The following is a 7,826-nucleotide window of genomic DNA, read 5'->3' as shown; positions in this document are numbered from 1 at the left end:
TTCCCAATAATAAAAGTGACTCGCTCTCTCTCGTAGCCTGCGATGAGAATATAATTTCTCTGTGGGTTAACAAAGGTATACAGATGCTAAATAGTCTGGAAAGCATACACATATTATACATATATCATATTTGAGGCTTTTATTGGAAAGGTATTATTATTCCGGTTTGAGGGAAAGGAAGTTCTGGTTTGAGGGTTCCACTTCGGCCTGATGACTACAAAACAATGGCTACAACATGATGTAACGATGTCATCCTCTCCTGACCAGATCACACGGCAATTTTGTAACACAGACCAGGTGAGGGGGAAGACAGTGTAGGGATGCTACATGGTTCAACGGGTTAAGTTCAATCAAACTCATTTAGTATATTTACCCTTTAGTATTCTGTCTGCTATTTGTCCACAACAAAAGAAATGGGTTTGAAAGTGTCGACCTGGACTCCTATGATTTCTTCTCTAATTCCAAATACAAATTAACTGCAGGCATGGTCTGCTGTCTTCAGATAAAGCTGTGTAAATCTACAAGTCATTACTTTTCAGTTTCATGTAAATTGACTTGTTAATTTTGTAACCCTATTAATGTAATTATTAATTTGCTATCGTCCCTGTAGTTCTTCTAAAGGTGCTTGCACGCTACATGATTTTGGCTGCCGTTCATTAGATGCCACACTGTATGTATAGGAAAAGGTCAAATCACAAGTATCATTAACGTGACAACACTATATATGGCCTACAGTATTTGTATTTTACGGAGGTTTTACCTCGAGAAAACACAAAAGAAATAAAAGAGGACATTTATGTCTTGACTTGGCAGAAGAGGACAACATGGGTTAGCAATTATCTAGGAAGCTGATAAGATTTCTGCATAGTAGCACATAAAATCAATCATAAATATGCTTTTGATTGGTTACAGGGGTCATATTATGACTGATTACCGCTGCATGCTACACATGAAACCGATACAATAGATATAAGTATTTATTTTCTAAAGTTAACACAAACAATGACTGTCCCTTCATTTTTGTATTTGTTGTTGGCTAGTAACTGTCTGGCTTCGACTATCATATATAGCGGCGCCACAATGCGGTCCAAATTGAACAGTTGCACATCTTCTTTCTAGCCTATGATGCTGTGGATTGAGGTATACGTACGTGGCTGCCATTGACTCTTGTCCCACTGAAATTCCCAAGGAGCTTACAATGAATGGTTTTTCAACAATGGCTAAAGTTAATCTGGAATGATGACTAAGACATGGGACACCTATAGGCACATCTTACTCCTGATTCGAGGTCCACTGCTGGTGGAAACACAAACGATAACCGTTCACGTGACTCCATCACTGCACGTAATGTCATCGTGTGCATAGACATAGAAAGGTAGATGCCTCCTTCGGCTCTGGGGCTTGTGATCTCGAAAGGAGGCACCACGCGGAAGCATAGCAGAAGCTTGCCAAGCAGAAGTTTGCCAAGGTTCCGCATGCGTCACAGAAGGGACGTTCGGTAGGCCAATCAGAGGCAATGTAAACATTTATTTTCTCATGGCAATACAGCTCCTTTGGATTGAATTGATAAGTCCCGGAAAATACCCACCGTGATTGGCCAGTAGTCACTTGAGTGGCAGCGACGCAAGCGTGTCTTCTGCACCTTACAATGCGATACACATGCGGCTCCAATGACCATGCAGCGGCTACTGAGGCATCTATTATTTTTTATATCTATGATGACTCATCAGGCCTCAGACCTATATTGTGGAAAGTCCCTATAGTTTATTTTCCCTGGGTGAGGGGAGGGTTACAGCGACTGAGAGATTGATAAGCTGGATCAGCCCTATAAAGGCCGACAACTGTTGACCGTTGCTGACCAGTCAGCACAAGCTAAAGTGTCACAGCACGGCAAACGGTCACTGCTGTGAGTGACCTTGCTATACTGAAGGAACTCGACATGCGGCCAATGTTGTAGTGCAATTCATGGCTGAAGAGATACTGGAGTTTATCTGGTCACAAAAGAACCACAACAGTGACCCTCAACGGTTCACATAATGGCTGTGTACCAACGGGGGCGAGGCATGCCAGCAGCACCTGCTGTGTTCTCAGACCGACTCCCTGAGTCCTTGCACTGTCAGGAAGTCCCAGTGTGACCGTATTCAAACTATTCCTGTTTTAAAGCCACATCAGTCTGCGTTCATTAGCTTAAAGTGCAAGCAATATACAGCAATATTATTGCTGATAATTACATTTGTTGATTCCCTATATTTATCTAACAGTTTACAGTTTACTGAGTAATTGGGTACAACTTTGAGGTATCGCCCTACTTGTATTTCACTTGAGAATGAAAATGTTCTGCAACTTTCCACTTCAACTCTATATTTATTTGACATCTTTACATATAGTTTTCAGATTTATGAATACAAATATAATTAACAAATACATTTTGATACTAATGTATATAAATTAGACTTTATAGACCAGTGGGGACCTTTTGCAAGCATCAATTATAAATTACAATTAGCTGCAATTATAATTCAGTCATTTTTCTGAATAGAAATTCTACATATAAAGAGTAGGCAGCGACATTTACTTATTAAATATTTGTATAACACTTTTGTAAGTAGATTTACTCAAGATTTTAAATACAGGACAATTACTTACTTGCAACTATATAGTAAATACTGTCATATGCGTGTGCGCGCGGTTGTGTCCGTCGCTGTTCATTCCTATGGTGCTGAAACGCGTGCCTTGAATTCCTTTATCCAACATGGCTTGGTATTTCCGAGTAAAAACTGTAAGTTCAAGTTATGTGTCATGACTCATGTGATTACTTAGAAGTGATTTGGTGGTGCTGTTTGGATACTGCTTTGGTTTAATTTTTGGTTTAAATTAAATAACCTTTTTTATTTTATTTTTTAATGGAGCTTATGGCCTTTGTAAAGCACAATGTTTTCTTGTTATTGGTTGTGAACAGTTGGATCTATAATAATGTCCAGTCTTTCTCTTACCCTGTTTCCCATGCACTGACTCCTTTCCCCCTATTTTGTCACGCTTTGTACCGGTACACAACGGGTTATGCTGCGCCTCCTCCACCCACAACGCCACCCCTCCTCCCATAGCTCCATCCCACACCCACCTCTTCCAAGCGCGTGCCCGCTGCGCTCCTCGCTGTCCTTTTGATTGGTTACAGGGGTCGGATGCGCGCCCCCGGGGTTTCATCTCGCCTGAGCGTCTGGATGGGGCTGACAGAGCAGAGGCATATCACCGCTGCACTACTGCCTGTACAGCAATGTTAGTGTGTCACTGTCTACGGTAGGCTATGTTTCATAGACTGAATCATCTATTCTGCTCCGTCATGAACAAGTAGCCGAAAGTATAGCCCGCACACGACACCTGTTTGGAGAGAGGGACGTTGCAGCAGGTGGGATGTCTTTGTAGCTATAGGCCTAATGTTGACAGAGACGGGCCGGGTATTGGGGAATCGTGGAGCCAGGTCTGGTCTGGAAACTGCAGGAGGAGACAGACACACACTTTATTCGGAGTCCGATCATCACCCACCACAGTCACACACACACACACACACACTGCTGCACATGCATGCAGAGAGGAGGGCTGAGCGGAGAAGTGAGAGGAAAGAGGAGCGAGGATTGGAAAGAGAGGAGATGAGCAGGGCTTGCTTTAGTTGAATTTGCTGACAAGTGAGATGAGATCAAGAAAGAGCACACTTTCATACACGTCAATTGATGGAATCAGACATTCCGGGGTTTAAGAGAATATCCTCCTATACTCTGAATTAAGTTGACGACGTTGTGTTGTGACTTATTTAGTTATTTATTCTCTTCGCTTCTCTCCATAAACAACTGGCCGATTTTATATTTATCTTAAAGTTTATAGGCTACTATTCGAGGCCGAGCAACAGCTTTCATGTGAAGATAACGTCATTAGTTCCGCGGACATTTGTTGCTTTCAAAAACCAGAGATGGCTTTTGTTTCAAGGAAAGTCTAGTCTATAGGCTAGCTTGCGCCGGGAAGATAAATCGAGCAAAAAAAACGAAAAAAACAATATATATAAATATAATATATATATATATCGGTGACATTCGACCTTTCAGTAACTTTTTTTTCTCCACCTAGCCTATTCTATTTTATTCCGCCGGTTGGTAAAATATTTTAAATCTCAGTTCCAACGTTTTAATTGACCCACCCAAATATTGTTATGGATCAGAGGACGGTGTTTATATAAAATAATGCGCGCTCCCAAATCCAATGAATAACAGCAGACTGGCTGATTTGCTGCGTTTTTACGCACAGTATAAGGACCAGGAATCCTCCTCCTGTTGGAACAAACACCGCTATATCAGTCAATCTCTCTCTCTCTCTCTCTCTCTCTCTCTCTCTCTCTCTCTCTCTCTCTCTCTCTCTCTCTCTCTCTTCCCACCGTGCGCAAAAGGACGCAAAGCAATTCAGCCCCGCTCACGGCACGCACTCTCCTCTCTCCCCCACATACCGACACACACACACTCACGCACGCGCGCACACAGCCTCACAGACATACACACTCCCTCCCTGCACTCCCTCTAACGGCATCAATGTCATTACCAAGCTGCTTGCAGAAAGCCTCGCAGTTCGCACTTGTCTCGTACCCCCGTCGTCCGCTGCTGTGGAAGGAAATGACCGGCGGAGGAATGGTCGCCGCGGACCGTGGTGTCGTGGAGGCGACAGTGGTGCTGGAGTGAGCGCGTGGAGCTCCGGTGATCACCAGACAGAAGAAAAGAGATAAATAAAGGATTCAATCTTGTTTTTTTGTGTGGGTTTTTTAATGTTTGGGGAGAAATAACAACCTATCTTCATTGACTTGCCCGGTAGCTCTCCACCTCTTATACTACTTCTCTCCTTTGGTTTATCGGGTCGTGTCGAGAGAGGGAGAGGGGGAGAGGGGACTATACTATTACCCGAGAAAGAGAGACAAACAAACAACGGGATCATGATCCGGATCTTCCCGGATTTCAGCGTGCAGGTGACGGCTGCAGCAGGTGGTGGAACCGGCGGAGGGGGGATGGTGACGGGACCCGCGATCGGCAGAGTGCCGGGGAGCACTAACGGGAACCCTCAGAGCGTCCAGGGAATCTCCGCTTACCAGCAGAGGTATGTCGGATCAGTGTCCGGATGAGATGAGTGTCACTGATAGTTTTAAGTTAACACTGTTGAATTCGAGTTTCCTTTTTTTTCCTTTTTGGTTATTATATATATTTTCAGCGCGGAGATCAACATTCCAGCAATTGTGTTCTGCAGTTGGGCATTTGTAACTCTGTGGGACTCTTTCTGAACGGTGGAGATCAGAGATAATAGACCGAGAAAGAGCAGGGGATTGTCAGAGTCTATATAGGACTAATCCCCCGGTGGTGTGATGTCCCATTTCAAAGGTTGAAAGCTGCTATCTTGTAGCTGTATGCCATCCCTTCTTTGATTCCGACATATGGACATCTCAACGGGATAAAACCCAACTGTCACAACATCTTTATCCGTTTGGGACCGAGAGGAGTTTCCTTTCTTTCTTTCTTTCTTTCTTTCTTTCTTTCTTTCTTTCTTTCTTTCTTTCTTTCTTTCTTTCTTTCTTTCAAAGGCTCCAAACAAGTATAGGCTATAACATCTTAAGACTTTATACGCTTCAAGGGGGTATAGCCTATATTGGATTCATGCAAAAGAGAGCAGATAAATGATAAAGAGCAGCCTGTTTCTGACCATAACGACTTGAGTTTGTCACTTCAGGAGACGAGCGAGACTGCGAGAGGTTGAGCATTTATACCGCCGTGACAGAAATTGCACTCACACACACACACACACACACACACACACACACACACCGACTCTCTTCACACAACTTGTCGTTGGATATATAACAATCCACTTAATTGCCGTCTATTATTTATCATTTTATTCCTCTCTTTTTCTCCCACTATTAATCTAAATGATTGCTTTATGCGCCACGTCGCTCAGTAGGGATATTTTTCTAATCAACCAGAGCTATAGGGGGGCAAAAACACGCCGCGCGCGCACGCGCACGCACGCACGCACACACACACACACACACACACACACACACACACACACACACACACACACACACACACACACACACACACACTGCTTGTAAACTTTGCCGTCGTATAGACGCTTGGGGGACACAAACACACAACAGAGTCACCGTATAGTCACGGACATTATACATCACTGCACGGGGGCCCCTCCAGCTCCAAGTGCCCCAAACTGACGCTTAGTGTTTGCGCTCCGAAGCAACAAATAAAATAACGCGACCATGCAGGAACCATTAAGACCGCCTGACCGTCTGATCTGATCTGAACGAACATGTTTTGCCTCGTAGCGGAAAAGTGTGCATCTTTCATGCAAAGGCCCACAACAATCAACCCTTAATTGGCCTCATACATCCTCAGTCCGTTAAGTGTCCATTTGGTTTCATTTGTGTCAGTGTGTATAGGATTAAATAAGCTATACAGTACATGTTATAAATAAATAACAATGAGGATTTATTTTGTTCAAGATTCTTCAAAACCTCTTCGAAAGAAAAGTTGACTTTAGCAGCACGCGAAAGCTCTTAACTTTTGCATTGTCGTGCTGCAAACGGCCATTTAAAGTAGGCTATAGGCTAGGCGCGAGGCATACACTTTTTGTGGTGGTGGTGGTGGTGGGGGAGGGGGTGTTGGTCATGTACCGTTTCCCCTGTCGTTATGTACTACAGGCCGTTTCCATCAAGCCCTGCAGTGCTCTCTATAATGCCCCCCCCCCCCCCCCCCCCCTTCAACCTAACAGCTGTGTGCTAATATGTTTATACATTACACCCCATTATCCACGTCTCCTCCGTTTGACTGCCCCCAATAAACAGGCCGAGATGGAGAGAGAAGGAAGCTGACAGCAACATTCATTCGCACGTATATAACTAACCGCGGTATAGGAAGGAAGGTCTTTACTGAAACTTTAGACGCCATGTCAAAACCCAAGGCATCCCCGAATATGCCAATTGGGTTGTATTAACAATTTGTTTTATTAACTATTTCTAATTTAGCCTATATAGGCTATAAGACAAGCTCTAGATCTAACTTGTGGGCGAAAAAAGAAAAGAAAAACAGCAACTCTATTGTAGTTGTATAGACATTCTTACTATAAGCTTAAACAAAAACAAAACAGGACTATAGCCATACTTTAGTGTATTTATCCAACTTGCTAATCAATATAGCTCACCATGGTGACTACATTCAATAGAATAACCTGTTACGTCTTTATGCATGCCAGAGTTGAAATGACAACAGCCGTTCCTGCATGGAGCTATTCTCAGACATTTTCACGTCAAGACCCTGTATTTGACCGTGGACCCCCATGTGAAATAAATACAATATATATACAATAAAATAAAACTGTGTACAAGGGCCCCCTATAAACAGAATGTCTATTTAAAATGTATTTTCCCCCATAATTGTTCAAGATTATAGTCAAACATTTGTGAAAAGCCAAAGCATAATGGGGGGTTAATTTATTTATTTATGTATATTTATTTAATACTATATAATTATGAAATAATTTCGCTGGGGACCCCCCGGAACCCCCTCGTGGACCCCCTGGGGGTCCCCGGACCCCACGTTAGGAAGCATCGCTCCACGCAGCCCCAGCCAGGCAGCCATCCATCCATCCAGCCGAGCCGGCATGCCTTTGACCTTGACGGGTCATTGGTGTATAGAGGCGGCTTTCAGCTGCACGGCCTGCCGCCTCGGGTTAATCAGTAGGCGAAGCTATTAGGGCTACAATGAATTATACATAAAAGGAAATGG

Source organism: Protomyctophum parallelum (assembly GCF_964188405.1).
Source record: "Protomyctophum parallelum genome assembly, chromosome: 20".
NCBI lineage: Eukaryota > Metazoa > Chordata > Actinopteri > Myctophiformes > Myctophidae > Protomyctophum > Protomyctophum parallelum.
Note: the sequence above shows the minus strand (reverse complement) of the source record.